Genomic DNA, 9,259 nt, shown 5'->3' with positions numbered 1-9,259 from the left:
CATGGGTTTGAGTCCCACATTGGGCTCTCTGCTGACAGCTCAGAGCCTGGAGCCTGCCTCAGTGGCCCTGCCTCTGTGTCTCCCTCTCTCTGACCCTCGTCCACTCACACTCTCAAAAGTAAATAAATNNNNCTCACTCTCTTAAAAGTAAATAAATATTAATATATATTAATAATTTCTTTATTTTACAGATAAGGAAACTAAGCTCCCAGTGGGTGAAATGTGCCAAACCCACAACAGGTTAGTGGGGAGACAGGTGCCAGAACCCAGGGATTCTGATTTCTAAGGCCCATGTCTGTCAATTCAACGATGTTGCATTTTGCAGCCTCTTCTCTTCCTTTGGTAAGTAACAAAATACTCGACAGTTTCTTTTTTGAAAGAACTGAGGACAGTTTCTTTTTTGAAAGAACTAAGTTTGTTACTTTGTTAGAAGTACTAACTGGATGAGAAGTCGCTTACCTTGTATTTTGGGATTTTTACCATAGATGTAAGAAGTTTTGCCAAGGGAGGGTGGATGGGTTTACAACAGATTGTGTCTGAATGTGCAGACAAATACCAGCGTTTTGGGACCAGCATTGATTCATCTTTCCCGTGTGGCACAGCTCTATTTGGGCTTGATATCAGACTTTTTTTGCCACCACTGTCTGGAATGAGGGAAACCTCTCTGGGCAATATTTTGAGAGATACTCTCTGAACCATGTGAATTAAATTTGTCATTTGATCTCGTTAACATGATTTTCAACCTTTGCTTTAGTTGACAAGTTTATGCTAAGGGAATAGAAGTTTTAGACCCCTACAAATATATTAATTTTTCTTTAATCCATGTCTAAATAAATTTTCCAGCATCGAGGGAATAGAAAAATGCCTCCAAAGATATGAAATTTCTCTTTATGTATATTGCATACATCTCAGTAAGTTTAAGTTTATTCATTTTCATGGTTGGTATAGCAGTTTTTAAGCCCAAGCTTTTTACAGATTCTATCTATCCCTGATATGGAAACTACACAATGTGTCAGTGGTGAGTGCAGAAGGACACCCACTATCAGAGTGAAGTGTGCAAGTGGCATCAGAACAACCCTGCCAAAAAGTTTAGAAAAGAAGATGAAGACTATTGCAAACAGCTAAATATAGTGGATGAGAAAAGATGTAATAATATACAATTAAATTTGGCATATAAGAAAGGGGAAATATTTTTTTCTCTTCCCAAAGAACCTTAGGATCTTTACATCATTTATATTGGCATTGCTAACCCAGAGTACTATTTATTGAAATGCTGATGTTGCAATCCTGCATTGACCTCAGAAGATATTTTGTTGCCTAGAGAATTGCCAATGCCAGAGGTAGCCAAAATAGTTTTGTTTGGTTTCCATTAAAGTACTGACCTGGTCTGACACTGATTTGTGGTGACTGGAAGGAACAAAATTTTACAGTGACTTCACTGAAAATGAGATAATTATTTTAGAATTGAACTTCCATTTGGTCATCGACTATATCAGGACTTCTAAGTAGTTTTACAAAGACAAGTCAACAGCATAAGATTTTTGGAGAAAGATAGGAAATCCAGTTGTCTATATTTATCTATTTCCTAAAAAATTGTTTTGGACAACTTTTCTCCTGCTTCATTTGACAGAAGTGATACATACAGAAAGGAAATTGTGCAGGGGGTAATATATTGCTTTGCAGAGTTATTGCAGTTCTGAGGACTGAAAACGACAAGGTAGAAAGAAGCCCTATACCAGCCTATACCAGGATAATTATACTCATAGCTATACATTTTCATCACAGATATCTCCATCATCTCTCTCTCATCTCTTTCTCTATCTCTACTCTATAGCTATATATCACACATCATATCACAAACATGACACATACATGATATGATATACATAAAGATGATTTTTCACATATATGATATATGAAATATATATAATTTATGGCCTTATATTATATGTGATATATATCACATATCAAATCATACATACATATTTTCATGCAATACTATGACATATATGATAGCACATGTGATATATTTATCTGTGAAGAAAATGTGTGTGTATGTATATATACATATATGTGTATATATATATATATATATATATTTAGAGAGAGAGTAAAGGAAGGGAGAAGAGAGAGAAAGAGAGATCAGAGAGGTGACAAACCAAACCAAATGATGGTTTGATAGAGAATTTGTTCTAATCAAATATCAAATTCAAGGCCAAATGCAAATTCTGCAGAGATTTTTTTCTATTTTTTTATGGCTTGTGATTATGTCATTATTAACTTGGACTCAGGATATCACCCATGTTTAAAGCTGGAGAATATAACAGGCTAGTTTATAAAACCAGCCACTAATACTGAAACAAATACTGCTAATTCCCCAAAGTCTTTAGCTCTTCCATGGTAGCAGAACATAGTAGGGGAGTATGAATTTTGTAGAACATGATCATAAGATGCCAAGTACTGAAAAGATTTTTCTGATCCTTCTGTCTTCAGGTTAAAAAGAAAGTATGATGGTGACATAGGACAGCCCTCTTTCTGTCTCTTGTGTCATACTCTCCTGATTGGAATGTTTGCTCTTTCTGCCTGGTGCATGACTGGTATCTTGAGATCTTCCTTCCCATTTTCCAGGGAATTCCTTTCACTTTTTTCCTTTTTTGAAGCTTATGTTTTCATACTTTACTCTTTCTTAGCTTTTATTCTTTTCTTTTTCTTTTTTTTTTTTTGAGTTTTCAGATGAAAGGTGCATGGGAAATATATGTTGTGAGACCTCTCTTTGTCTGAAATTGTTTTTATTCAGTCTTCCTGTTTTCCTTACAGTCTGAAGGGATGTGGTCTAGCTGGCAGATCATTAATCTTCAGAATTTTGAAGCCATTTCTCCAGTGTCTATTTGCTTTAGTGTTGCTGTGGTGAAGCCATTTCAAATTTTGTTCATGTAGGTCACTCTTTAAAAATTAGTTAATGAATCAGTCTTTTTAAAGTTTATTGAATCTTTTCTTTGTCCTTAGTGTTTTAAAATTTTGCAGCACAGTGCCTTGGCATACACCTATTTTCATTCTGTTTTGGGGATTGAGGATTTACTCCATGAGGCTTTATAATCCAAAGTTCATATACTTCAAATCTGGAAATTTTTCTTGATTTCTGTCATTAATGAGTTCCTGCTATTTCTTTATGGACCTTTTCCAAATGTTAAGTATCCTGCATTTTCCTCTCTTCTATTTTTCATCTTTTTATCTTCTTGTTCTCCTGGGAGTTTTCTTCAACCTTCTTTCCCCCATCTCTGCTATTGTTTTTCTTTTGTTATAATATTTTTTTTGCTTTTGCTTTTAATGTTTCTTTATTTTGAGATGGAGAGAGAGGGATGGAAGGAGGGAGAGGAGGAGGGTTAGAGAGAGAGGAAGAGAAAGAATCCCAAGCAGGCTGCACGCACAGTGTGGAGCCCAATGCAGGGCTTGAACCCATGAACCATGAGATCATGACCTGAGCAGAAATCAAGAGTCAGATGCCTAACCAACTGAGCTACCCAAACATCCCTGTTATCATGTTTTTAATCATGAATATGATATCTTCTCTGAGTTTTTTAAGGATCTTAATGGTATAGATTTCCTTTCATTTTTTCCTCTTATTTATTGGTTTTCTAACTTTCATTTTAGAAGCTTTCTTTAAATGTCTAAATATCTAATATTTCTACTCAAGATTTAGAAGAAGCAGACTGGAAATTCTACGTGTGCAGGGAGGGCGGCCCTCAATGTAGAGCTTTATCATGGGATAATTTGAAAGAATCATGTATTGAGGAACTCGTGTGTCTGTCTGTCCAGGCATTACCTCTTGGGCTAATCACAATCCTCAGCAAATTATCTTCTGATCTTATCCTGAGGGTAAGATCTGTCTCCCAGCATTCTGGGAGTAGGGTGGAGAAAGACAGCTACAATTTTCTGCTTTAAGCATTCACTATTCATATGGCTACTCTTTTCCATAAAATACCACAACTTATTTTTCATGTATATATATATTTTTAAATAGTTTATTGTCAAGTTGGTTTCCATATGACACCCAGTGCTCATCCCAACAAGTGCCCTCCTCCATGCCCATCACCCCCCTTCACGTCTCCCCCCACCCCCATCAGCCCCCAGTTTGTTCTTAGAATTCAAGAGTCTCTTATAGTTTGCTTCCCTCCCTCTCCCCCACTATTTTCCCCTTCTTCTCCCCCATGGTCCTCTGTTAAGTTCCTCCTAATCCACCTATATGTACAAACATATGTTATCTGTCATTCTCTGCCTGACTTATTTCGCTCAGCATAACATCTTCAAGTTTCATCCATGTTGCTACAAATGGCCAGATTTCATTCTTTCTCATTGCCATTTCATGTATATTTAATTTACCTCTTCCCTCTCTCTTTCCCTGTCCCTCTTTTTCAGATGGATAGTTCACATTTTAAAAAAATTGTTACATAGACTTTATTTTTTAGAGCATTTCCAGCTTCACAGCAAAGTTAAGTAAAAAGTACAGAGAATTCCCATATATCCCCTGAACCTACACATGCATAACCTCCCTCACGAACAACACCCTGCCCAGAATGGTACCTTTTTCATAGTAGGTAAACCTACAGTGACACATTATTATCATCCAAAGTCCATGGTTTACATTAGGGTTCATTCTTGGTGTTGTAGATTCTATGGTTTTTGACAGATGTGTGATGTGTATCCACCATTATAGTATTACATGGACTAGTTCTACTGCCCTAAAAATCCCTCGTGCTCTTCCTATCCCATCATCTTTAAATGTGTTTAAGTCTTTCTATTAAAAAACAAAGTCTTACCTCACCCTCAAAGCCTCCCCCTGTATGTCACCTCTCTTTCACAGGTAAATTCCCTCTCTCTCTCTCTCTCTCTCTTTTTCTACTCTGTTCTCAACCCACTCTGGTCCATCTTCTAGCACTTTCTCTTTCCTGAAGTATCTCTACCTCAGGCCACCTCTATGTCACTATATACAAAATGGATATTTTTCATCTATACTCTCTTGGCCTTTCATGAGCATTTAAACATTCTCTTTCCTTGATTCCAGGGTCATGGTTTTAATTACACCTATTATTACAACTGATTCTTTGCCTCCTTTGCAGGATAATCCTCCCATAACTTTCATTAATTCTGATGTCACAAGGTTCAGCTCTTATTTTTATTTCTTCCTTGTTTATACCTTCTTAAGGCAGTCTAATCAGTTCTCCTTTCTTCAGTTACTACCTATATGAGGATAATTCACAAAATAACATCTCTGACCTGGTGTTTTGGACTAAATGTTTTTATTCTCCCCAAGATTTCATATGTTAAAGTCCTAACCCCCAGTAGGACTGCATTTGGAAATTGGACCTCTAAGGAAATAAGTAAAATTAAATGAGGTCATAAGGTTAGGGTACTGATTCAGATAGGATTAGTGTCCTTATAGTAAGAGACACCAAAGCGCTCTCACTGTCTGTCTCTTTTTCTCCCTCCCTGTGTGCATAGGAAAGGCTACATGAGCACACAGCAGGAAGGGGGTCTATCTATAATCCAAGAAGCAGGCTTTCATCAGAAACTGAATTTGCAAGCCCCTTAATCATGGACTTGCAGCTGCTCTAACTTTGAGGAAATAAATGCCTGTTGTTTAAACATTCAACCTGTGGTATATTTTATGGCAGATTAGTATATCTGATCATCTCAGATGAACCTTAGAACTTTATTCCGATGTCAGCTTCTTCATTTGTATCCTCTAATGTTTCCTTTAATTACTCAAAAATTCAAACTCATGATCTTATGCTTTGCTATTTACTTCCAACTTGAAAAGCTTAGATTTTTCCCAACACTTTCTCTCAGTGAATGACACTGTCCATCCTGTAACCTGAATCAGAACCCAGAAGTCATTCTTAACACCTCCCTCTCCACCTAGTCTCACATTTTATCCATCATTCCAGCATTCCATTATCTTTTACCTTCTTAATATTTCTTCAGTCTTGTTCACACATCTCCTTTCCCATTTCAAATATGCTTTTTACAAAGCCTCATTATTTCCTTCATGTGGAAGTCTCCTACTGTATTTCTTTTATCCATTCTTGCCTCCTCCCAACCAGGATTCTCTTCTGCAGCCAAGGTGACAGTTAAAAAAAAATCAAATGCTTTAATAAAGTGTCAGTGACACTTTAGGAAGCCAGGAGCCTGGAGATCAGATCACCTGTCTTCAGATCACTATGGCAATCCACAGACCAAGGTGTGGCAACTGAATTCACCTTCCAAAAGGACTCTACTGCTGGCTTAATCACCATGGATATGAATATAGGTTAACCCAAAGCAGGAAGGAATGTCAGTCTGAAGATGTGAGTACTGCTGAATCATAGAACATGCAATAGCAGATCTTATCCTGTGAGCCCAAAAGAAGAAAGTGGAATAATGGACTCATTACCACAGTTGGCTGAAGTATTTATTGATGGGGAACCTCTGAAATAGGGTCAAATTGGCTGCATCCGGTCTTCAAGGGTAATCAGGTGAAGGTATTCATAGTTTACTTATTCCAAGGTCAAGTGATAAAAAAAAATGTAGTAAACAATTTACATAATTGATTTTCATACTAGAAAAAATTCATAGTGATTTTGATGATAATTCCTTTGGTGGAAATTCATAGGAAATGCTAACAGTTCAAACACATTTAAGTCTTAACATAAGAGAGAAAACATCTCAATGTTATTATACCCCATAGGGAAGTACCAAAGCTGCATTTTGGGGGTTAGATGAAGAGGCTAAGTGAATAATAGAGACAGAAAAGAAATGGATGAAAATATTTCTCAATGATATCATTATCAACAACAGTACAATAGACTTTATAATTAGTTTCTCAAAGACAATCAAGCTCTCAAAGTAGAAAAATTTTGTTAAAACTGCCAAATATGGATCTTGAGATGATAGTGTGCTCTTTGGCTCAAAGAGTTGCAGTTGTGGAAGATAATGGGATAAAAACACAGGAAATACCCACAAAAGTCCACAATTAAGTATTGGTGGCAATAATGATGATGGTGATGAAAATGAATGCCAAAGTAGGCATTAATGAAGATACAAACATCTAAAAGATGTAATTTTTCTATGAATCAACTTTTTATTTGAGAAAATAGTAGTATGATGGAAAAATCACAGATTTTGAGTCAGATAGAGCATGGGTTCAAATTCTAGATTCCCCGCCACTGGCTATACTGCCTTAAGCAAGGCTTCTCTGTTTTTGTTTGTTTGTTTGTTTTGTTTTGTTATTTTTTTAACTTTTATTTTTCATTTTAATTCTAGTATAGTTAGCATGCAGTGTTATATTATTTTCAAGCATACAATAGAGTGGTTCAACAATTCTGTTCATACTCAGTATTCATCATGATAAGTGTACTCTGAATCCCTTTCATCTATTTTACCTATCCCTCTACCCACCTCCCCTCTGATAACCATCAGTTTGTTCTCTGTATTTAAGAGTCTGTTTTTTGGTTTGTCTCTTTTTTTCTTTGTTTCTTTTGTTTCTTAAGTTTCAAATATAAGTGAAATCATATGGTATTTGTCTTTCTCTGACTTATTTCACTTGGCATTGTATTCTCTAGATCCATCCATGTTGTTGCAAATGGCAAGATTTCATTTTTATTTTTATGGCTGGATAATATTCCAGTGTGTGTGTGTGTGTGTGTGTGTGTGTGTGTGTGTGTGTGTGTACCACATCATCTTTATCCATTCCTCTGTCGATGGACACTTGGGCAGCTTCCATAATTTGGCTATTGTAAATAATGCTGCAATAAACATAGGGGTACATATATATTTTTTGAATTAATGTTTTTGTATTCTTTGAGTAAATATCCTGTAGTGAAATTACTGGATCATATGATAATTGTAATTTTATTTTTTGAGGAACCTCCATAGTGTTTTCCAGAGTGGCTGTATCAGTTTGCATTTCCACCAATAGTCACAAGTGTTCCTTTTTCTCCACATTCTCACCAACATTTGTTGTTTCTTGTGTTTTTTATTTTAGCCATTCTAATGGGTATGGGGTGATATCTTGTTGTGGTTTGGAAATGCATTTCCTTGATAATTACTGATGTTGAACATCTTTTCATGTGTAAAAGATGTAGATTTTTGAATGAACTATGCTCTGTCTAAACTTGACACAACACAGGATAAAGGCGATTTTATTTTATTGGTTCTCAGCATTTATGGAAACCAGATATCTGAAACAACGAAAATGATGAAAATCCTGTGTTTAGCCCAAAATGGTGATCAAAGTAAATTGCTGAATATAGACTTATGGGACAACATACTACAGGGTAATGCATTGTTTGTGATTAACATAATCCCCGGATCCAGTCTTGAGAGAAGACAAGGCTTCTATCAACAAATGAAGTTGGTGTTGGAACAATAGGAGGAAGGAGAAGAGAAAGAAGAAAATAAAAAATAAAGAAACAGGGGCACCTGAGTGGCTCAGTGGGTTAAGTGTTTGACTTTGGCTCAGGTCATGATCTCATGGTTTGAGTTCCAACCCCTCATGCGCTCCCTGCTGTCAGCACAGAGCCTGCTTTGGATCCTCTGTCCCCTCCCCCCTGCCCCTATCCCTCCTTTCAAAAATATATAAACATTAAAATTTTTTTTAAATATAAAGAATCACCAGACTATAAAAATACTAATGTGAATTTTTGATAACAAAGACTTAACTAAATAGCAAAAAATTTAAACTTTTAAAAGTAATAAGCAGGGGCACCTGGGTGACTCAGTTGGTTAAGTGTCCGACTTCGGCTCAGGACTTAATCTCGCAGTTCATGGGTTTGAACCCCACGTCGGGTTCTGTGCTGACAGCTCAGAGCCTGGAGCCTGTTTCAGATGCTGTGTCTCCCTTGCTCTCTGCCCCTCCCCCACTCATGCTCTGTTTCTCTCTGTCTCAAAAATAAATTATAAAACTATAAAAAAATTAAAATAATAAGAATTAAAAATTTTTTTAAAAAAATTACTAAGCCATCCAGGCCCTGCTTTGACTTTCAAAGTTGGCATACTAATTTTGATGCATAAAAACTATACTCTAAAAGAAAAATCCTACTTCAGATCAACCAAAAAAAGAGAGAGAGAGAGAGAGAAAGAAAAAGAAAAAAAAAGGAGCACTTACCGAAAACCATTTATTATGATTTTAAAAAAGACAATACTGTCTTATGATGTAAGGAATTACAATTATAAGTTCAGGAAAACTCAAAAAATAGTGACAAAAACAGTAAAATATGGCTGG

The 9,259-nt window shown here is 36.2% G+C and overlaps 1 protein-coding gene across 1 annotated transcript in view; it reads left to right on the top strand.

Annotated features, from left to right (window-relative positions):
• The first annotated feature begins 249 nt into the window (after positions 1-249).
• The window catches only part of CHODL (chondrolectin), a 195,548-nt gene continuing 186,538 nt past the window's right edge, over positions 250-9,259 (top strand). The window contains exon 1 of the mRNA XM_077765633.1: positions 250-342. The gene's annotated coding sequence lies outside the window, so the exon portion shown is untranslated. The remainder of the gene's footprint in view (positions 343-9,259) is intronic.

Source organism: Crocuta crocuta, unplaced genomic scaffold (assembly GCF_008692635.1).
Source record: "Crocuta crocuta isolate KB4526 unplaced genomic scaffold, BGI_CrCroc_1.0 scaffold174, whole genome shotgun sequence".
NCBI lineage: Eukaryota > Metazoa > Chordata > Mammalia > Carnivora > Hyaenidae > Crocuta > Crocuta crocuta.
Note: the sequence above shows the minus strand (reverse complement) of the source record. Positions and strands in the feature narration are given on the sequence as shown.